Source organism: Abramis brama (assembly GCF_963993115.1).
Source record: "Abramis brama genome assembly, chromosome: 14".
Classification (NCBI taxonomy): Eukaryota; Metazoa; Chordata; class Actinopteri; order Cypriniformes; family Leuciscidae; genus Abramis; species Abramis brama.
Window position 1 is genome coordinate 20,969,862 of NC_139976.1, and position 23,082 is coordinate 20,992,943.

Here is a 23,082-nt window from a genome sequence, read left to right on the forward strand (position 1 = left end):
ATACTAAACAAATGCATTGGTGTAATATTACGAAACTCAAAATGTGCCATCAGCACCATCCCCTGAAGGTACCCAAAATATTTCGAGACAGTGCCACCTAGTGGTCAAAAGTTATAACAAAATTTACAAAACTGCTAATAACTTTTGAATAAGTTGGCCTATTGTAATGCAACTGGTCTTAATAGATTCCTTGGGTCAAGACGAGAACATAGATACCAAGGTTTCCTTATTTGGCCTAGCTTCCTGTCCGCCATCTTGATTTTCAGTCAAAACCTACTTTTTCGAACTCCTCCTAGACCGTTTGTCCGATTTTCACCAAAATCGAATCGTATCATCTCCAGACTGTGCTGACTAAAAGTTATGGATTTCGTGTCTATAGACGAAACCGTTTTCGTATAGCGTAGCAGCAAAGTTGAGGCATGATGCTAAAAGCACTATTCAGGCTTTATCTCTGCAATGCCTTGACATATTGACACCAAACTTTGTATGTGTCATTGTCACTTCACTCTGACCACATCACATCAGTTTTGTAACTGCGCCACAGATTGGTCGAAAGTGATAATCCATTAAATCATATTTCGAATGACTTTTTATATGATTTTTCAGCCATTTCGCCTAAAATCCTCTTTAAATGTATTTAATTGCTCATTGTTGCAGTTGGTCTGACACCTTCAGCCATGTTGGCATATCCTGTCGTCTGCTTGCGCTTGGCCCCGATAATTGCTGCTTGCAGCTATATTTATTATTATTATTATTATTATTATTCTTCCGCTCTGGGAGTCTATGGCAGCCCATAGAACCGATTGCGGGAAAGTTGTTTTGGTTTGACATTCTGATAGAGGACAGTCCCAACATTAAATACACCAATTTTGGTGTTTCTAAGTCATTCCCTCTAGCGCCACCACCTGTCCAAAGTTTCACTTTTACTTTGCTAATAACTTTTGAACCGTAAGGCCAATCAACAAAATTATTTTTTCCTCTGATTCCTGAGCTCATGGCGATTCGATTGCACCCTATGACGTCATTTTCCGTCATAAAAATATGGCCGTCATCTTGAATTTTCAAAAAAAGCTACTTTTTCGAACTCGTCCTAGACGGTTTGTCCGATTTGCACGAAAATTGAACCAGATCATCTTCAGGTAGTGCTGACAAAAAGTTATGGAATTCAAATGGATTCGTCAAACCGTTTTCGATAAACGCACGAATACATTTTACGTAGCGCTAGCAAAAACAGTCGTAAGGCCGTATCTCCGCAACGGTTTATCGTATTCAGACCAAACTTGGTACTTGTACTCACAAGCATGACCTGAGGCTACATGCTGTGTTTCGGCGCAGCGCCACCTACTGGTCCGGAGATATGAAAAATGGCTATTTTTGCTTATAACTTCTGAACAGTTTGTCCAAAAATCATAAAATTGGTCTCGTTAGATTCAGGGCAACATGCCGAGTCGACTGATATCCAATTTGACCATATCGGTCATTTTGGCTGTCGGCCATTTTGAATTTTGTGCTAAAATTCTGTATTTTATGAACGCATGAACGGATTGTTACGAAACGTGGTATGGGTCATCAGCACAATGCCCTGAATGAGCCTGAGAAGTTTCGAAACAGCGCCACCTAGTGGTGAATTTTTTTTTTCAAATGCTTATAACTTTGGGTGTGGTCGACTTATTTTCACGAAACTCATCTTTTTAGACTCCTGAATCGTTGCCGAGTCCTACGATACCAAACATGCTAGGTTTCGCCTTACGGTTTGTGTAGCGTTGTGATTTAGCGCTTAAAAAACATTTGGCTATATCTTTGAAACCGCTAGTCCGATCGAGACGAAACCACCGTCAGAAGTTTGGAAACATAGGTCGATAGCTATACGCCAATGCCCAAATGCGAAAATATTGATGTTTAGGGGTACTAATTTCCAATCAAAGTCATGTGTCAGTCATTTTTTTCGTGTTTTTTCATATAAATGTCTATAACTCCGAAGCGAATTGAGATATTTTCACCAAAATTGACACACATATGTATGGGCTCACTCTGAGGACACGTAAAAAAAATTGTGGGACTGAGCCTCTTGGTGGCGCTATAATTGAACAAAATATGAAATTCCCATTGACTTCAATACAGTTTTGTGAAATAAAATGCTATACTAAACAAATGCATTGGTGTAATATTACGAAACTCAGATTGTGTCATCAGCACCATCCCCTGAAGGCAACCAAAATATTTCAAGACAGCGCCACCTAGTGGTCAAAAGTTATAACAAAATTTCCAAAAAGGCTAATAACTTTTGAATAAATCTGGCTATTGAAATTCCACGGTTCTTAATAGATTCCTTGGGTCAAGCCGAGAACATAGATACCAAGTTTTCCTTATTTGGCCAAACTTCCTGTCCGCCATCTTGATTTTCATTCAAAACCTACTTTTTCGAACTCCTCCTAGACCGTTTGTCCGATTTTCACCAAAATCGAATCGTATCATCTCCAGACTGTGCCGACAAAAAGTTATGGATTTCGTGTCGATTGATGAAACCGTTTTCGTATAGCACAGCAGCAAAGTTGAGGCATGATGCCAAAATGACTATTCAGGCTTTATATCTGCAATGCCTCGACATATTGACACAAAACTTTGTATGTGTCACTGTCTCCTTACTCTGACCACACCACATCAATTTCGTAACAGCGCCACCTTTTGGTCAAAAGTGACAATCCATTAAATCATATTTTGAATCACTTTTTACATGATTTTTCAGCCATTTCGCCTAAAATCCTCTTTAAATGTCTTTAATTGCTCATTGTTGCAGTTGGTCTGACACTTTCAGACATGTTGGCATGTCTTGTCGTCTTATTCTGCTTGGCCCCGGTAATTGCTGCTTGCAGCTATGTTTAGGGGCCAAGCACCGAAGGTGCGGAGGCACCTATTGTATCTGTTCCGTTTCTTATTATTATTATTATTAGGGGCCAAGCACCGAAGGTGCGGAGGCACCTATTGTATCTGTTCCCGTTCTTATTATTAGGGGCCAAGCACCGAAGGTGCGGAGGCACCTATTGTATCTGTTCCGTTTCTTATTAGGGGCCAAGCACCGAAGGTGCGGAGGCACCTATTGTATCTGTTCCGTTTCTTATTATTATTATTATTATTATTATTATTATTCTTCCGCCATGGGAGTCTATGGCAGCCCATAGAACCGATTGCGGGAAAGTTGTTTTGGTTTGACATTCTGATAGAGGACCGTCTCAACATTAAATACACCAATTTTGGTGTTTCTAAGTCATTCCCTCTAGCGCCACCACCTGTCCAAAGTTTCACTTTTATTTTGCTAATAACTTTTGAACCGTAAGGCCAATCAGCGAAATTCTTTTTTCCTCTGATTCCTGAGCTCATGGCGATTCGATTGCACCCTATGACGTCATTTGCCGTCATAAAAATATGGCCGCCATCTTGAATTTTCAAAAAAAGCTACTTTTTCGAACTCGTCCTAGACGGTTTGTCCGATTTGCACGAAAATTGAACCAGATCATCTTCAGGTAGTGCTGACAAAAAGTTATGGAATTCAAATGGATTCGTCAAACCGTTTTCGATAAACGCACAAATACATTTTACGTAGCGCTAGCAAAAACAGTCGTAAGGCCGTATCTCCGCAACGGTTTATCGTACTCAGACCAAACTTGGTACTTGTACTCACAAGCATGACCTGAGGCTACATGCTGTGTTTCGGCGCAGCGCCACCTACTGGTCCGGAGATATGAAAAATGGCTATTTTTGCTTATAACTTCTGAACAGTTTGTCCAAAAATCATACAATTGGTCTCGTTAGATTCAGGGCAACATGCCGAGTCGACTGATATCCAATTTGACCATATCGGTCATTTTGGCTGTCGGCCATTTTGAATTTTGTGCTAAAATGCTGTATTTTATGAACGCATGAACGGATTGTTACGAAACGTGGTATGGGTCATCACCACAATGCCCTGAATGAGCCTGAGAAGTTTCGAAACAGCGCCACCTAGTGGTGAATTTTTTTTTTCAAATGCTTATAACTTTGGGTGTGGTCGACTTATTTTCACGAAACTCATCTTTTTAGACTCCTGAATCGTTGCCGAGTCCTACGATACCAAACATGCTAGGTTTTGCCTTACGTTTTGTGTAGCGTTGTGATTTAGCGCTTAAAAAACATTTGGCTATATCTTTGAAACCGCTAGTCCGATCGAGACGAAACCACCGTCAGAAGTTTGGAAACATAGGTCGATAGCTATACGCCAATGCCCAAATGCAAAAATATTGATGTTTAGGGGTACTAATTTCCAATCAAAGTCATGTGTCAGTCATTTTTTTCGTGTTTTTTCATATAAATGTCTATAACTCCGAAGCGAATTGAGATATTTTCACCAAAATTGACACACATATGTATGGGCTCACTCTGAGGACACGTAAAAAAAATTGTGGGACTGAGCCTCTTGGTGGCGCTATAATTGAACAAAATATGAAATTCCCATTGACTTCAATACAGTTTTGTGAAATAAAATGCTATACTAAACAAATGCATTGGTGTAATATTACGAAACTCAGATTGTGTCATCAGCACCATCCCCTGAAGGCAACCAAAATATTTCAAGACAGTGCCACCTAGTGGTCAAAAGTTATAACAAAATTTCCAAAAAGGCTAATAACTTTTGAATAAATCTGGCTATTGAAATGCCACGGGTCTTAATAGATTCCTTGGGTCAAGCCGAGAACATAGATACCAAGTTTTCCTTATTTGGCCAAACTTCCTGTCCGCCATCTTGATTTTCATTCAAAACCTACTTTTTCGAACTCCTCCTAGACCGTTTGTCCGATTTTCACCAAAATCGAATCGTATCATCTCCAGACTGTGCCGACAAAAAGTTATGGATTTCGTGTCGATTGATGAAACCGTTTTCGTATAGCACAGCAGCAAAGTTGAGGCATGATGCCAAAATGACTATTCAGGCTTTATATCTGCAATGCCTCGACATATTGACACAAAACTTTGTATGTGTCACTGTCTCCTTACTCTGACCACACCACATCAATTTCGTAACAGCGCCACCTTTTGGTCAAAAGTGACAATCCATTAAATCATATTTTGAATCACTTTTTACATGATTTTTCAGCCATTTCGCCTAAAATCCTCTTTAAATGTCTTTAATTGCTCATTGTTGCAGTTGGTCTGACACTTTCAGACATGTTGGCATGTCTTGTCGTCTTATTCTGCTTGGCCCCGGTAATTGCTGCTTGCAGCTATATTTATTATTATTATTATTCTTCCGCCATGGGAGTCTATGGCAGCCCATAGAACCGATTGCGGGAAAGTTGTTTTGGTTTGACATTCTGATAGAGGACCGTCTCAACATTAAATACACCAATTTTGGTGTTTCTAAGTCATTCCCTCTAGCGCCACCACCTGTCCAAAGTTTCACTTTTATTTTGCTAATAACTTTTGAACCGTAAGGCCAATCAGCGAAATTCTTTTTTCCTCTGATTCCTGAGCTCATGGCGATTCGATTGCACCCTATGACGTCATTTGCCGTCATAAAAATATGGCCGCCATCTTGAATTTTCAAAAAAAGCTACTTTTTCGAACTCGTCCTAGACGGTTTGTCCGATTTGCACGAAAATTGAACCAGATCATCTTCAGGTAGTGCTGACAAAAAGTTATGGAATTCAAATGGATTCGTCAAACCGTTTTCAATAAACGCACAAATACATTTTACGTAGCGCTAGCAAAAACAGTCGTAAGGCCGTATCTCCGCAACGGTTTATCGTATTCAGACCAAACTTGGTACTTGTACTCACAAGCATGACCTGAGGCTACATGCTGTGTTTCGGCGCAGCGCCACCTACTGGTCCGGAGATATGAAAAATGGCTATTTTTGCTTATAACTTCTGAACAGTTTGTCCAAAAATCATACAATTGGTCTCGTTAGATTCAGGGCAACATGCCGAGTCGACTGATATCCAATTTGACCATATCGGTCATTTTGGCTGTCGGCCATTTTGAATTTTGTGCTAAAATTCTGTATTTTATGAACGCATGAACGGATTGTTACGAAATGTGGTATGGGTCATCAGCACAATGCCCTGAATGAGCCTGAGAAGTTTCGAAACAGCGCCACCTAGTGGTGAATTTTTTTTTTCAAATGCTTATAACTTTGGGTGTGGTCGACTTATTTTCACGAAACTCATCTTTTTAGACTCCTGAATCGTTGCCGAGTCCTACGATACCAAACATGCTAGGTTTCGCCTTACGGTTTGTGTAGCGTTGTGATTTAGCGCTTAAAAAACATTTGGCTATATCTTTGAAACCGCTAGTCCGATCGAGACGAAACCACCGTCAGAAGTTTGGAAACATAGGTCGATAGCTATACGCCAATGCCCAAATGCGAAAATATTGATGTTTAGGGGTACTAATTTCCAATCAAAGTCATGTGTCAGTCATTTTTTTCGTGTTTTTTCATATAAATGTCTATAACTCCGAAGCGAATTGAGATATTTTCACCAAAATTGACACACATATGTATGGGCTCACTCTGAGGACACGTAAAAAAAATTGTGGGACTGAGCCTCTTGGTGGCGCTATAATTGAACAAAATATGAAATTCCCATTGACTTCAATACAGTTTTGTGAAATAAAATGCTATACTAAACAAATGCATTGGTGTAATATTACGAAACTCAGATTGTGTCATCAGCACCATCCCCTGAAGGCAACCAAAATATTTCAAGACAGCGCCACCTAGTGGTCAAAAGTTATAACAAAATTTCCAAAAAGGCTAATAACTTTTGAATAAATCTGGCTATTGAAATGCCACGGGTCTTAATAGATTCCTTGGGTCAAGCCGAGAACATAGATACCAAGTTTTCCTTATTTGGCCAAACTTCCTGTCCGCCATCTTGATTTTCATTCAAAACCTACTTTTTCTAACTCCTCCTAGACCGTTTGTCCGATTTTCACCAAAATCGAATCGTATCATCTCCAGACTGTGCCGACAAAAAGTTATGGATTTCGTGTCGATTGATGAAACCGTTTTCGTATAGCACAGCAGCAAAGTTGAGGCATGATGCCAAAATGACTATTCAGGCTTTATATCTGCAATGCCTCGACATATTGACACAAAACTTTGTATGTGTCACTGTCTCCTTACTCTGACCACACCACATCAATTTCGTAACAGCGCCACCTTTTGGTCAAAAGTGACAATCCATTAAATCATATTTTGAATCACTTTTTACATGATTTTTCAGCCATTTCGCCTAAAATCCTCTTTAAATGTCTTTAATTGCTCATTGTTGCAGTTGGTCTGACACTTTCAGACATGTTGGCATGTCTTGTCGTCTTATTCTGCTTGGCCCCGGTAATTGCTGCTTGCAGCTATATTTAGGGGCCAAGCACCGAAGGTGCGGAGGCACCTATTGTATCTGTTCCCGTTCTTATTATTATTCTTCTTTTTCTTCCGACTTGGCGTCTATGGCAGCCCATAGAGCCGATTGCGGGAAAGTTGTTTTGATTTGACATTCTGATAGAGGACAGTGCCAACATTAAATACACCAATTTTGGTGTTTCTAAGTCATTCCCTCTAGCGCCACCACCTGTCCAAAATTTCACTTTCATTTTGCTAATAACTTTTGAACCGTAAGGCCAATCAGTAAAATCCTTTTTTACTCTTATTCCTGAGCTCATGACGATTCGATTGCACCCTATGAAGTCATTTTCCGTCATAAAAATATGGCTGCCATTTTGAAGTTTTCGAAAAACCTACTTTTTCGAACTCGTCCTAGACGGTTTGTCCGATTTGCATGAAAATTGAACCAGATCATCTTCAGGCCGTGCTGACCAAAAGTTATGGAATTCAAGTTGATTCGCTTAACCATTTTCAATAAACGCACAAACAAATTTTACGTAGCGCTAGGAAAAACAGTTGTAAGGCTGTATCTCCGCAACGGTTTATCGTATTCAGACCAAACTTGGTACATGTACTCACAAGCATGACCTGAGGCAACATGCTGCGTTTTGGCGCAGCGCCACCTACTGGTCCGGAGATATGAAAAATGGCTATTTTTGCTTATAACTTCTGAATGGTTTGTCCAAAAATCATAAAATTGGTCTCGTTAGATTCAGGGCGACATGCCGAGTTGACTGATATCCAATTTTAACATATCGGCCATTTTGACTGTCGGCCATTTTGAATTTTGTGCTAAAATGCTGTATTTTAAGAACGCATGAACGGATTTTTATGAAACTTGGTATGGGTCATCAGCACAATGTCCTGAAGGAGCGTGAGAAGTTTCGAAACAGCGCCACCTAGTGGTAATTTTTTTTTTTTAAATGCTTATAACTTTGGGTGTGATCGACTTATTTTCACGAAACTCATCTTTTTAGACTCCTGAATCGTTGCCGAGTCCTACGATACCAAACATGCTAGGTTTTGCCTTACGGTTTGTGTAGCGTTGTGATTTAGCGCTTAAAAAACATTTGGCTATATCTTTGAAACCGCTAGTCCGATCGAGACGAAACCACCGTCAGAAGTTTGGAAACATAGGTCGATAGCTATACGCCAATGCCCAAATGCGAAAATATTGATGTTTAGGGGTACTAATTTCCAATCAAAGTCATGTGTCAGTCATTTTTTTCATGTTTATTCATATAAATGTCTATAACTCCGAAGCGAATTGAGATATTTTCACCAAAATTGACACACATATGTATGGGCTCACTCTGAGGACACGTAAAAAAAATTGTGGGACTGAGCCTCTTGGTGGCGCTATAATTGAACAAAATATGAAATTCCCATTGACTTCAATACAGTTTTGTGAAATAAAATGCTATACTAAACAAATGCATTGGTGTAATATTACGAAACTCAGATTGTGTCATCAGCACCATCCCCTGAAGGCAACCAAAATATTTCAAGACAGCGCCACCTAGTGGTCAAAAGTTATAACAAAATTTCCAAAAAGGATAATAACTTTTGAATAAATCTGGCTATTGAAATGGCACGGGTCTTAATAGATTCCTTGGGTCAAGCCGAGAACATAGATACCAAGTTTTCCTTATTTGGCCAAACTTCCTGTCCGCCATCTTGATTTTCATTCAAAACCTACTTTTTCGAACTCCTCCTAGACCGTTTGTCCGATTTTCACCAAAATCGAATCGTATCATCTCCAGACTGTGCCGACAAAAAGTTATGGATTTCGTGTCGATTGATGAAACCGTTTTCGTATAGCACAGCAGCAAAGTTGAGGCATGATGCCAAAATGACTATTCAGGCTTTATATCTGCAATGCCTCGACATATTGACACAAAACTTTGTATGTGTCACTGTCTCCTTACTCTGACCACACCACATCAATTTCGTAACAGCGCCACCTTTTGGTCAAAAGTGACAATCCATTAAATCATATTTTGAATCACTTTTTACATGATTTTTCAGCCATTTCGCCTAAAATCCTCTTTAAATGTCTTTAATTGCTCATTGTTGCAGTTGGTCTGACACTTTCAGACATGTTGGCATGTCTTGTCGTCTTATTCTGCTTGGCCCCGGTAATTGCTGCTTGCAGCTATATTTATTATTATTATTAGGGGCCAAGCACCGAAGGTGCGTAGGCACCTATTGTATCTGTTCCTGTTCTTATTATTATTATTCTTCCTTCTTCCAACTGGGAGTCTATGGCAGCCCATAGAACCGAATGCGGGAAAGTTGTTTTGGTTTGACATTCTGATAGAGGACAGTCCCAACATTAAATACACCAATTTTGGTGTGTCTAAGTCATTCCCTCTAGCGCCACCACCTGTCCAAAGTTTCACTTTTATTTTGCTAATAACTTTTGAACCGTAAGGCCAATCAACAAAATTATTTTTCTCTCTGATTCCTGAGCTCATGCCAATTCGATTGCACCCTATGACATCATTTCTGTCATAACAATATGGCCGCCATTTTGAATTTATCTAAAAAGCTACTTTTTCGAACTCGTCCTAGACGGTTTGTCCGATTTGCACGAAAATTGAACCAGATCATCTACAGACCATGCTGACAAAAAGTTATGGAATTCAAGTTGATTCGCTTAACAGTTTTCGATAAACCCACGAATACATTTTACGTAGCGCTTGCGAAAACAGATGTAAGGCCGTATCTCCGCAACGCTTTATCGGATTCAGACCAAACTTGGTACATGTCATCACAAGCATGACCTGAGGCTACATGCTGTGTTTCGGCGCAGCGCCACCTACTGGTCCGGAGATATGAAAAATGGCTATTTTTGCTTATAACTTCTGAACAGTTTGTCCAAAAATCATACAATTGGTCTCGTTAGATTCAGGGTAACATGCCGAGTCGACTGATATCCAATATTACCATATCGGCCATTTTGACTGTCGGCCATTTTGAATTTTGTGCTAAAATGCTGTATTTTAAGAACGCATGAACAGATTGTTACGAAACGTGGTATGGGTCATCAGCACAATGCCCTGAATGAGCCTGAGAAGTTTCGAAACAGCGCCACCTAGTGGTGAATTTTTTTTTTCAAATGCTTATAACTTTGGGTGTGGTCGACTTATTTTCACGAAACTCATCTTTTTAGACTCCTGAATCGTTGCCGAGTCCTATGATACCAAACATGCTAGGTTTCGCCTTACGGTTTGTGTAGCGTTGTGATTTAGCGCTTAAAAAACATTTGGCTACATCTTTGAAACCGCTAGTCCGATCGAGATGAAACCACCGTCAGAAGTTTGGAAACATAGGTCGATAGCTATACGCCAATGCCCAAATGCGAAAATATTGATGTTTAGGGGTAGTAAATTCCAAACAAAGTCATGTGTCAGTCATTTTTTACATGTTTTTTCATATAAATGTCTATAACTCCGAAGCGAATTGAGATATTTTCACCAAAATCGACACACATATGTATGAGCTCACTCTGAGGACATGTAAAAAAGATGGTGGGACTCAGCCTCTTGGTGGCGCTATAATAGAACAAAACATGAAATTCCCATTGACTTCAATGCAGTTTTGTGAAATAAAATGCTATACTAAACAAATGCATTGGTGTAATATTACGAAACTCAAAATGTGCCATCAGCACCATCCCCTGAAGGTACCCAAAATATTTCGAGACAGTGCCACCTAGTGGTCAAAAGTTATAACAAAATTTACAAAACTGCTAATAACTTTTGAATAAGTTGGCCTATTGTAATGCAACTGGTCTTAATAGATTCCTTGGGTCAAGACGAGAACATAGATACCAAGGTTTCCTTATTTGGCCTAGCTTCCTGTCCGCCATCTTGATTTTCAGTCAAAACCTACTTTTTCGAACTCCTCCTAGACCGTTTGTCCGATTTTCACCAAAATCGAATCGTATCATCTCCAGACTGTGCTGACTAAAAGTTATGGATTTCGTGTCTATAGACGAAACCGTTTTCGTATAGCGTAGCAGCAAAGTTGAGGCATGATGCTAAAAGCACTATTCAGGCTTTATCTCTGCAATGCCTTGACATATTGACACCAAACTTTGTATGTGTCATTGTCACTTCACTCTGACCACATCACATCAGTTTTGTAACTGCGCCACAGATTGGTCGAAAGTGATAATCCATTAAATCATATTTCGAATGACTTTTTATATGATTTTTCAGCCATTTCGCCTAAAATCCTCTTTAAATGTATTTAATTGCTCATTGTTGCAGTTGGTCTGACACCTTCAGCCATGTTGGCATATCCTGTCGTCTGCTTGCGCTTGGCCCCGATAATTGCTGCTTGCAGCTATATTTATTATTATTATTATTATTCTTCCGCTCTGGGAGTCTATGGCAGCCCATAGAACCGATTGCGGGAAAGTTGTTTTGGTTTGACATTCTGATAGAGGACAGTCCCAACATTAAATACACCAATTTTGGTGTTTCTAAGTCATTCCCTCTAGCGCCACCACCTGTCCAAAGTTTCACTTTTACTTTGCTAATAACTTTTGAACCGTAAGGCCAATCAACAAAATTATTTTTTCCTCTGATTCCTGAGCTCATGGCGATTCGATTGCACCCTATGACGTCATTTTCCGTCATAAAAATATGGCCGCCATCTTGAATTTTCAAAAAAAGCTACTTTTTCGAACTCGTCCTAGACGGTTTGTCCGATTTGCACGAAAATTGAACCAGATCATCTTCAGGTAGTGCTGACAAAAAGTTATGGAATTCAAATGGATTCGTCAAACCGTTTTCGATAAACGCACAAATACATTTTACGTAGCGCTAGCAAAAACAGTCGTAAGGCCGTATCTCCGCAACGGTTTATCGTATTCAGACCAAACTTGGTACTTGTACTCACAAGCATGACCTGAGGCTACATGCTGTGTTTCGGCGCAGCGCCACCTACTGGTCCGGAGATATGAAAAATGGCTATTTTTGCTTATAACTTCTGAACAGTTTGTCCAAAAATCATAAAATTGGTCTCGTTAGATTCAGGGCAACATGCCGAGTCGACTGATATCCAATTTGACCATATCGGTCATTTTGGCTGTCGGCCATTTTGAATTTTGTGCTAAAATTCTGTATTTTATGAACGCATGAACGGATTGTTACGAAACGTGGTATGGGTCATCAGCACAATGCCCTGAATGAGCCTGAGAAGTTTCGAAACAGCGCCACCTAGTGGTGAATTTTTTTTTTCAAATGCTTATAACTTTGGGTGTGGTCGACTTATTTTCACGAAACTCATCTTTTTAGACTCCTGAATCGTTGCCGAGTCCTACGATACCAAACATGCTAGGTTTCGCCTTACGGTTTGTGTAGCGTTGTGATTTAGTGCTTAAAAAACATTTGGCTATATCTTTGAAACCGCTAGTCCGATCGAAACGAAACCACCGTCAGAAGTTTGGAAACATAGGTCGATAGCTATACGCCAATGCCCAAATGCGAAAATATTGATGTTTAGGGGTACTAATTTCCAATCAAAGTCATGTGTCAGTCATTTTTTTCGTGTTTTTTCATATAAATGTCTATAACTCCGAAGCGAATTGAGATATTTTCACCAAAATTGACACACATATGTATGGGCTCACTCTGAGGACACGTAAAAAAAATTGTGGGACTGAGCCTCTTGGTGGCGCTATAATTGAACAAAATATGAAATTCCCATTGACTTCAATACAGTTTTGTGAAATAAAATGCTATACTAAACAAATGCATTGGTGTAATATTACGAAACTCAGATTGTGTCATCAGCACCATCCCCTGAAGGCAACCAAAATATTTCAAGACAGCGCCACCTAGTGGTCAAAAGTTATAACAAAATTTCCAAAAAGGCTAATAACTTTTGAATAAATCTGGCTATTGAAATTCCACGGTTCTTAATAGATTCCTTGGGTCAAGCCGAGAACATAGATACCAAGTTTTCCTTATTTGGCCAAACTTCCTGTCCGCCATCTTGATTTTCATTCAAAACCTACTTTTTCGAACTCCTCCTAGACAGTTTGTCCGATTTTCACCAAAATCGAATCGTATCATCTCCAGACTGTGCCGACAAAAAGTTATGGATTTCATGTCGATTGATGAAACCGTTTTCGTATAGCACAGCAGCAAAGCTGAGGCATGATGCCAAAATGACTATTCAGGCTTTATCTCTGCAATGCCTTGACATATTAACACCAAACTTTGTATGTGTCATTGTCACTTCACTCTGACCACATCACATCAGTTTTGTAACTGCGCCACCTATTGGTCGAAAGTGATAGTCCATTAAATCATATTTTTCTTCACTGTTTCTATGATTTTTCAGGCATTTTTCCTAAAATCCTCTTTAATGTCTTTAATTGCTCATTGGTCTGACACTTTCAGCAATGTTGGCATGTCTTGTCATCTGATTGTGCTTGGCCCCGGTAATTGCTGCTTGCAGCTATATTTATTCTTCTTCTTCTTCTTCTTCCGCCATGGGAGTCTATGGCAGCCCATAGAACCGATTGCGGGAAAGTTGTTTTGGTTTGACATTCTGATAGAGGACCGTCTCAACATTAAATACACCAATTTTGGTGTTTCTAAGTCATTCCCTCTAGCGCCACCACCTGTCCAAAGTTTCACTTTTATTTTGCTAATAACATTTGAACCGTAAGGCCAATCAGCGAAATTCTTTTTTCCTCTGATTCCTGAGCTCATGGCGATTCGATTGCACCCTATGACGTCATTTGCCGTCATAAAAATATGGCCACCATCTTGAATTTTCAAAAAAAGCTACTTTTTCGAACTCGTCCTAGACGGTTTGTCCGATTTGCACGAAAATTGAACCAGATCATCTTCAGGTAGTGCTGACAAAAAGTTATGGAATTCAAATGGATTCGTCAAACCGTTTTCGATAAACGCACGAATACATTTTACGTAGCGCTAGCAAAAACAGTCGTAAGGCCGTATCTCCGCAACGGTTTATCGTATTCAGACCAAACTTGGTACTTGTACTCACAAGCATGACCTGAGGCTACATGCTGTGTTTCGGCGCAGCGCCACCTACTGGTCCGGAGATATGAAAAATGGCTATTTTTGCTTATAACTTCTGAACAGTTTGTCCAAAAATCATACAATTGGTCTCGTTAGATTCAGGGCAACATGCCGAGTCGACTGATATCCAATTTTGCCATATCGGTCATTTTGGCTGTCGGCCATTTTGAATTTTGTGCTAAAATTCTGTATTTTATGAACGCATGAACGGATTGTTACGAAACGTGGTATGGGTCATCAGCACGATGCCCTGAATGAGCCTGAGAAGTTTCGAAACAGCGCCACCTAGTGGTGAATTTTTTTTTTCAAATGCTTATAACTTTGGGTGTGGTCGACTTATTTTCACGAAACTCATCTTTGTAGACTCCTGAATCGTTGCCGAGTCCTACGATACCAAACATGCTAGGTTTCGCCTTACGGTTTGTGTAGCGTTGTGATTTAGTGCTTAAAAAACATTTGGCTATATCTTTGAAACCGCTAGTCCGATCGAGACGAAACCACCGTCAGAAGTTTGGAAACATAGGTCGATAGCTATACGCCAATGCCCAAATGCGAAAATATTGATGTTTAGGGGTACTAATTTCCAATCAAAGTCATGTGTCAGTCATTTTTTTCGTGTTTTTTCATATAAATGTCTATAACTCCGAAGCGAATTGAGATATTTTCACCAAAATTGACACACATATGTATGGGCTCACTCTGAGGACACGTAAAAAAAATTGTGGGACTGAGCCTCTTGGTGGCGCTATAATTGAACAAAATATGAAATTCCCATTGACTTCAATACAGTTTTGTGAAATAAAATGCTATACTAAACAAATGCATTGGTGTAATATTACGAAACTCAGATTGTGTCATCAGCACCATCCCCTGAAGGCAACCAAAATATTTCAAGACAGCGCCACCTAGTGGTCAAAAGTTATAACAAAATTTCCAAAAAGGCTAATAACTTTTGAATACATCTGGCTATTGAAATGCCACTGGTCTTAATAGATTCATTGGGTCAAGCCGAGAACATAGATACCAAGTTTTCCTTATTTGGCCAAACTTCCTGTCCGCCATCTTGATTTTCATTCAAAACCTACTTTTTCGAACTCCTCCTAGACCGTTTGTCCGATTTTCACCAAAATCGAATCGTATCATCTCCAGACTGTGCCGACAAAAAGTTATGGATTTCGTGTCGATTGATGAAACCGTTTTCGTATAGCACAGCAGCAAAGTTGAGGCATGATGCCAAAATGACTATTCAGGCTTTATATCTGCAATGCCTCGACATATTGACACAAAACTTTGTATGTGTCACTGTCTCCTTACTCTGACCACACCACATCAATTTCGTAACAGCGCCACCTTTTGGTCAAAAGTGACAATCCATTAAATCATATTTTGAATCACTTTTTACATGATTTTTCAGCCATTTCGCCTAAAATCCTCTTTAAATGTCTTTAATTGCTCATTGTTGCAGTTGGTCTGACACTTTCAGACATGTTGGCATGTCTTGTCGTCTTATTCTGCTTGGCCCCGGTAATTGCTGCTTGCAGCTATATTTATTATTATTATTATTCTTCCGCCATGGGAGTCTATGGCAGCCCATAGAACCGATTGCGGGAAAGTTGTTTTGGTTTGACATTCTGATAGAGGACCGTCTCAACATTAAATACACCAATTTTGGTGTTTCTAAGTCATTCCCTCTAGCGCCACCACCTGTCCAAAGTTTCACTTTTATTTTGCTAATAACTTTTGAACCGTAAGGCCAATCAGCGAAATTCTTTTTTCCTCTGATTCCTGAGCTCATGGCGATTCGATTGCACCCTATGACGTCATTTGCCGTCATAAAAATATGGCCGCCATCTTGAATTTTCAAAAAAAGCTACTTTTTCGAACTCGTCCTAGACGGTTTGTCCGATTTGCACGAAAATTGAACCAGATCATCTTCAGGTAGTGCTGACAAAAAGTTATGGAATTCAAATGGATTCGTCAAACCGTTTTCAATAAACGCACAAATACATTTTACGTAGCGCTAGCAAAAACAGTCGTAAGGCCGTATCTCCGCAACGGTTTATCGTATTCAGACCAAACTTGGTACTTGTACTCACAAGCATGACCTGAGGCTACATGCTGTGTTTCGGCGCAGCGCCACCTACTGGTCTGGAGATATGAAAAATGGCTATTTTTGCTTATAACTTCTGAACAGTTTGTCCAAAAATCATACAATTGGTCTCGTTAGATTCAGGGCAACATGCCGAGTCGACTGATATCCAATTTGACCATATCGGTCATTTTGGCTGTCGGCCATTTTGAATTTTGTGCTAAAATTCTGTATTTTATGAACGCATGAACGGATTGTTACGAAACGTGGTATGGGTCATCAGCACAATGCCCTGAATGAGCCTGAGAAGTTTCGAAACAGCGCCACCTAGTGGTGAATTTTTTTTTTCAAATGCTTATAACTTTGGGTGTGGTCGACTTATTTTCACGAAACTCATCTTTTTAGACTCCTGAATCGTTGCCGAGTCCTACGATACCAAACATGCTAGGTTTTGCCTTACGGTTTGTGTAGCGTTGTGATTTAGCGCTTAAAAAACATTTGGCTATATCTTTGAAACCGCTAGTCCGATCGAGACGAAACCACCGTCAGAAGTTTGGAAACATAGGTCGATAGCTATACGCCAATGCCCAAATGCGAAAATATTGATGTTTAGGGGTACTAATTTCCAATCAAAGTCATGTGTCAGTCATTTTTTTCGTGTTTTTTCATATAAATGTCTATAACTCCGAAGTGAATTGAGATATTTTCACCAAAATTGACACACATATGTATGGGCTCACTCTGAGGACACGTAAAAAAAATTGTGGGACTGAGCCTCTTGGTGGCGCTATAATTGAACAAAATATGAAATTCCCATTGACTTCAATACAGTTTTGTGAAATAAAATGCTATACTAAACAAATGCATTGGTGTAATATTACGAAACTCAGATTGTGTCATCAGCACCATCCCCTGAAGGCAACCAAAATATTTCAAGACAGCGCCACCTAGTGGTCAAAAGTTATAACAAAATTTCCAAAAAGGCTAATAACTTTTGAATAAATCTGGCTATTGAAATGCCACGGGTCTTAATAGATTCCTTGGGTCAAGCCGAGAACATAGATACCAAGTTTTCCTTATTTGGCCAAACTTCCTGTCCGCCATCTTGATTTTCATTCAAAACCTACTTTTTCTAACTCCTCCTAGACCGTTTGTCCGATTTTCACCAAAATCGAATCGTATCATCTCCAGACTGTGCCGACAAAAAGTTATGGATTTCGTGTCGATTGATGAAACCGTTTTTGTATAGCACAGCAGCAAAGTTGAGGCATGATGCCAAAATGACTATTCAGGCTTTATATCTGCAATGCCTCGACATATTGACACAAAACTTTGTATGTGTCACTGTCTCCTTACTCTGACCACACCACATCAATTTCGTAACAGCGCCACCTTTTGGTCAAAAGTGACAATCCATTAAATCATATTTTGAATCACTTTTTACATGATTTTTCAGCCATTTCGCCTAAAATCCTCTTTAAATGTCTTTAATTGCTCATTGTTGCAGTTGGTCTGACACTTTCAGACATGTTGGCATGTCTTGTCGTCTTATTCTGCTTGGCCCCGGTAATTGCTGCTTGCAGCTATATTTATTATTATTATTATTATTATTATTATTATTCTTCCGCCATGGGAGTCTATGGCAGCCCATAGAACCGATTGCGGGAAAGTTGTTTTGGTTTGACATTCTGATAGAGGACCGTCTCAACATTAAATACACCAATTTTGGTGTTTCTAAGTCATTCCCTCTAGCGCCACCACCTGTCCAAAGTTTCACTTTTATTTTGCTAATAACTTTTGAACCGTAAGGCCAATCAGCGAAATTCTTTTTTCCTCTGATTCCTGAGCTCATGGCGATTCGATTGCACCCTATGACGTCATTTGCCGTCATAAAAATATGGCCGCCATCTTGAATTTTCAAAAAAAGCTACTTTTTCGAACTCGTCCTAGACGGTTTGTCCGATTTGCACGAAAATTGAACCAGATCATCTTCAGGTAGTGCTGACAAAAAGTTATGGAATTCAAATGGATTCGTCAAACCGTTTTCAATAAACGCACAAATACATTTTACGTAGCGCTAGCAAAAACAGTCGTAAGGCCGTATCTCCGCAACGGTTTATCGTATTCAGACCAAACTTGGTACTTGTACTCACAAGCATGACCTGAGGCTACATGCTGTGTTTCGGCGCAGCGCCACCTACTGGTCCGGAGATATGAAAAATGGCTATTTTTGCTTATAACTTCTGAACAGTTTGTCCAAAAATCATACAATTGGTCTCGTTAGATTCAGGGCAACATGCCGAGTCGACTGATATCCAATTTGACCATATCGGTCATTTTGGCTGTCGGCCATTTTGAATTTTGTGCTAAAATTCTGTATTTTATGAACGCATGAACGGATTGTTACGAAACGTGGTATGGGTCATCAGCACAATGCCCTGAATGAGCCTGAGAAGTTTCGAAACAGCGCCACCTAGTGGTGAATTTTTTTTTTCAAATGCTTATAACTTTGGGTGTGGTCGACTTATTTTCACGAAACTCATCTTTTTAGACTCCTGAATCGTTGCCGAGTCCTACGATACCAAACATGCTAGGTTTTGCCTTACGGTTTGTGTAGCGTTGTGATTTAGCGCTTAAAAAACATTTGGCTATATCTTTGAAACCGCTAGTCCGATCGAGACGAAACCACCGTCAGAAGTTTGGAAACATAGGTCGATAGCTATATGCCAATGCCCAAATGCGAAAATATTGATGTTTAGGGGTACTAATTTCCAATCAAAGTCATGTGTCAGTCATTTTTTTCGTGTTTTTTCATATAAATGTCTATAACTCCGAAGTGAATTGAGATATTTTCACCAAAATTGACACACATATGTATGGGCTCACTCTGAGGACACATAAAAAAAATTGTGGGACTGAGCCTCTTGGTGGCGCTATAATTGAACAAAATATGAAATTCCCATTGACTTCAATACAGTTTTGTGAAATAAAATGCTATACTAAACAAATGCATTGGTGTAATATTACGAAACTCAGATTGTGTCATCAGCACCATCCCCTGAAGGCAACCAAAATATTTCAAGACAGCGCCACCTAGTGGTCAAAAGTTATAACAAAATTTCCAAAAAGGCTAATAACTTTTGAATAAATCTGGCTATTGAAATGCCACGGGTCTTAATAGATTCCTTGGGTCAAGCCGAGAACATAGATACCAAGTTTTCCTTATTTGGCCAAACTTCCTGTCCGCCATCTTGATTTTCATTCAAAACCTACTTTTTCGAACTCCTCCTAGACCGTTTGTCCGATTTTCACCAAAATCGAATCGTATCATCTCCAGACTGTGCCGACAAAAAGTTATGGATTTCGTGTCGATTGATGAAACCGTTTTTGTATAGCACAGCAGCAAAGTTGAGGCATGATGCCAAAATGACTATTCAGGCTTTATATCTGCAATGCCTCGACATATTGACACAAAACTTTGTATGTGTCACTGTCTCCTTACTCTGACCACACCACATCAATTTCGTAACAGCGCCACCTTTTGGTCAAAAGTGACAATCCATTAAATCATATTTTGAATCACTTTTTACATGATTTTTCAGCCATTTCGCCTAAAATCCTCTTTAAATGTCTTTAATTGCTCATTGTTGCAGTTGGTCTGACACTTTCAGACATGTTGGCATGTCTTGTCGTCTTATTCTGCTTGGCCCCGGTAATTGCTGCTTGCAGCTATATTTATTATTAGGGGCCAAGCACCGAAGGTGCGGAGGCACCTATTGTATCTGTTCCGTTTCTTATTATTAGGGGCCAAGCACCGAAGGTGCGGAGGCACCTATTGTATCTGTTCCCGTTCTTATTATTATTATTCTTCTTTTTTTTCTTCCGACTTGGCGTCTATGGCAGCCCATAGTACCGATTGCGGGAAAGTTGTTTTGGTTTGACATTCTGATAGAGGACAGTCCCAACATTAAATACACCAATTTTGGTGTTTCTAAGTCATTCCCTCTAGCGCCACCAACTGTCCAAAGTTTCACTTTTATTTTGCTAATAACTTTTGAAATGTAAGGCCAATCAACAAAATTATTTTTTCCTCTGATTCCTGAGCTCATGCCGATTCGATTGCATCCTATGACTTCATTTTCCGTAGTAAAATAGGGCCGCCATTTTGAATCATTCGAGAAACCTACTTTTTCGAACTCGTCCTAGACGGTTTGTCCGATTTGCACGAAAATTGAACCAGATCATCTTCAGGCAGTGCTGACAAAAAGTTATGGAATTCAAATTGATTCGTCAAACCGTTTTCGATAAACGCACAAACAAATTTTACGTAGCGCTTGCAAAAACAGTCGTAAGGCTGTATCTCCGCAACGGTTTATCGTATTCAGACCAAACTTGGTACATGTAATCCCAAGCATGACCTGAGGCAACATGCTGCGTTTCGGCGCAGCGCCACCTACTGGTCCGGAGATATGAAAAATGGCTATTTTTGCTTATAACTTCTAAACAATTTGTCCAAAAATCATAAAATTGGTCTCGTTAGATTCAGGGCATCATGCCGAGTCGACTGATATCCAATTTTACCATATCGGCCATTTTGACTGTCGGCCATTTTGAATTTTGTGCTAAAATGCTGTATTTTAAGAACGCATGAACGGATTGTTACGAAACTTGGTATGGGTCATCAGCACGATGTCCTGAAGGAGTGTGAGAAGTTTCGAAACAGCGCCACCTAGTGGTGAATTTTTTTTTTCAAATGCTTATAACTTTGGGTGTGATCGACTTATTTTCACGAAACTCATCTAAGTAGACTCCTGAAACGTTGCCGATTCCTACGATACCAAACATGCTAGGTTTTGCCTTACGGTTTGTGTAGCGTTGTGATTTAGCGCTTAAAAAACATTAGGCTATATCTTCGAAACCGCTAGTCCGATCGAGACGAAACCACCGTCAGAAGTTTGGAAACATAGGTCGATAGCTATACGCCAATGCCCAAATGCGAAAATATTGATAGTAAGGGGTAGTAAAATTCAATCAAAGTCATGTGTCAGTCATTTTTTACGTGTTTTTTCATATAAATGTCTATAACTCCGAAGCAAATTGAGATTTTTGCACCAAAATCGACACATATATGTATGGGCTCACTCTGATGACACATAAAAAAAATGGTGGGACTGAGCGTCTTGGTGGCGCTATAATAGAACAAAACATGAAATTCCCATTGATTTCAATACAGTTTTGTGAAATAAAATGCTATACTAAACAAATGCATTGGTGTAATATTACGAAACTCAGAATGTTCCTTCAGCACCATCCCCTGAAGGTATTCAAAATATTTCGAAACAGCGCCACCTAGTGGTCAAAAGTTATAACAAATTTTCCAAAAAGGCTAATAACTTTTGAATAAATCTGGCTATTGAAATGCCACTGGTCTTAATAGAGTCCTTGGGTCAAGCCGAGAACATAGATACCAATTTTTCTTATTTGGCCGAACTTCCTGTCCGCCATCTTGATTTTCAGTCAAAACCTACTTTTTCGAACTCCTCCTAGACCGTTTGTCCGATTTTCACCAAAATCGAATCGTATCATCTCCAGACCGTGCCGACTAAAAGTTATGGATTTCGTGTCGATAGACGAAACCGTTTTCGTATAGCGCAGCAGCAAAGTTGAGGCATGATGCTAATAGCACTATTCAGGCTTTATCTCTGCAATGCCTTGACATATTAACACCAAACTTTGTATGTGTCATTGTCACTTCACTCTGACCACATCACATCAGTTTTGTAACTGCGCCACCTATTGGTCGAAAGTGATAGTCCATTAAATCATATTTTTCTTCACTGTTTCTATGATTTTTCAGGCATTTTGCCTAAAATCCTCTTTAATGTCTTTAATTGCTCATTGGTCTGACACTTTCAGCAATGTTGGCATGTCTTGTCATCTGATTGTGCTTGGCCCCGGTAATTGCTGCTTGCAGCTATATTTATTATTATTAGGGGCCAAGCACCGAAGGTGCGGAGGCACCTATTGTATCTGTTCCGTTTCTTATTATTATTATTAGGGGCCAAGCACCGAAGGTGCGGAGGCACCTATTGTATCTGTTCCCGTTCTTATTATTATTCTTCTTCTTCTTCTTCCGCTCTTGGAGTCTATGGCAGCCCATAGAACCGATTGCGGGAAAGTTGTTTTGGTTTGACATTCTGATAGAGGACAGTCCCAACATTAAATACACCAATTTTGGTGTTTCTAAGTCATTCCCTGTAGCGCCACCACCTGTCCAAAGTTTCACTTTTACTTTGCTAATAACTTTTGAACCGTAAGGCCAATCAACAAAATTCTTTTTCCCTCTGATTCCTGAGCTCATGGCGATTCGATTGCACCCTATGACGTCATTTTCCGTCATAAAAATATGGCCGCCATCTTGAATGTTCAAAAAAAGCTACTTTTTCGAACTCGTCCTAGACGGTTTGTCCGATTTGCACGAAAATTGAACCAGATCATCTTCAGGT

At 39.7% G+C, this 23,082-nt stretch overlaps 1 long non-coding RNA gene across 1 annotated transcript in view; it reads right to left on the reverse strand.

Annotated features, from left to right (window-relative positions):
• LOC311095709 overlaps positions 1 to 14,840 on the reverse strand; it is a 30,632-nt gene extending 15,792 nt beyond the window's left edge. The window contains exons 1-2 of the long non-coding RNA XR_014608889.1: positions 14,462 to 14,840; positions 7,160 to 8,005 (exon numbers count right to left, since the gene is read on the reverse strand). This is a non-coding gene — a long non-coding RNA (uncharacterized lncRNA). The remainder of the gene's footprint in view (positions 1 to 7,159; positions 8,006 to 14,461) is intronic.
• Between the last annotated feature and the right edge of the window lie 8,242 nt (positions 14,841 to 23,082).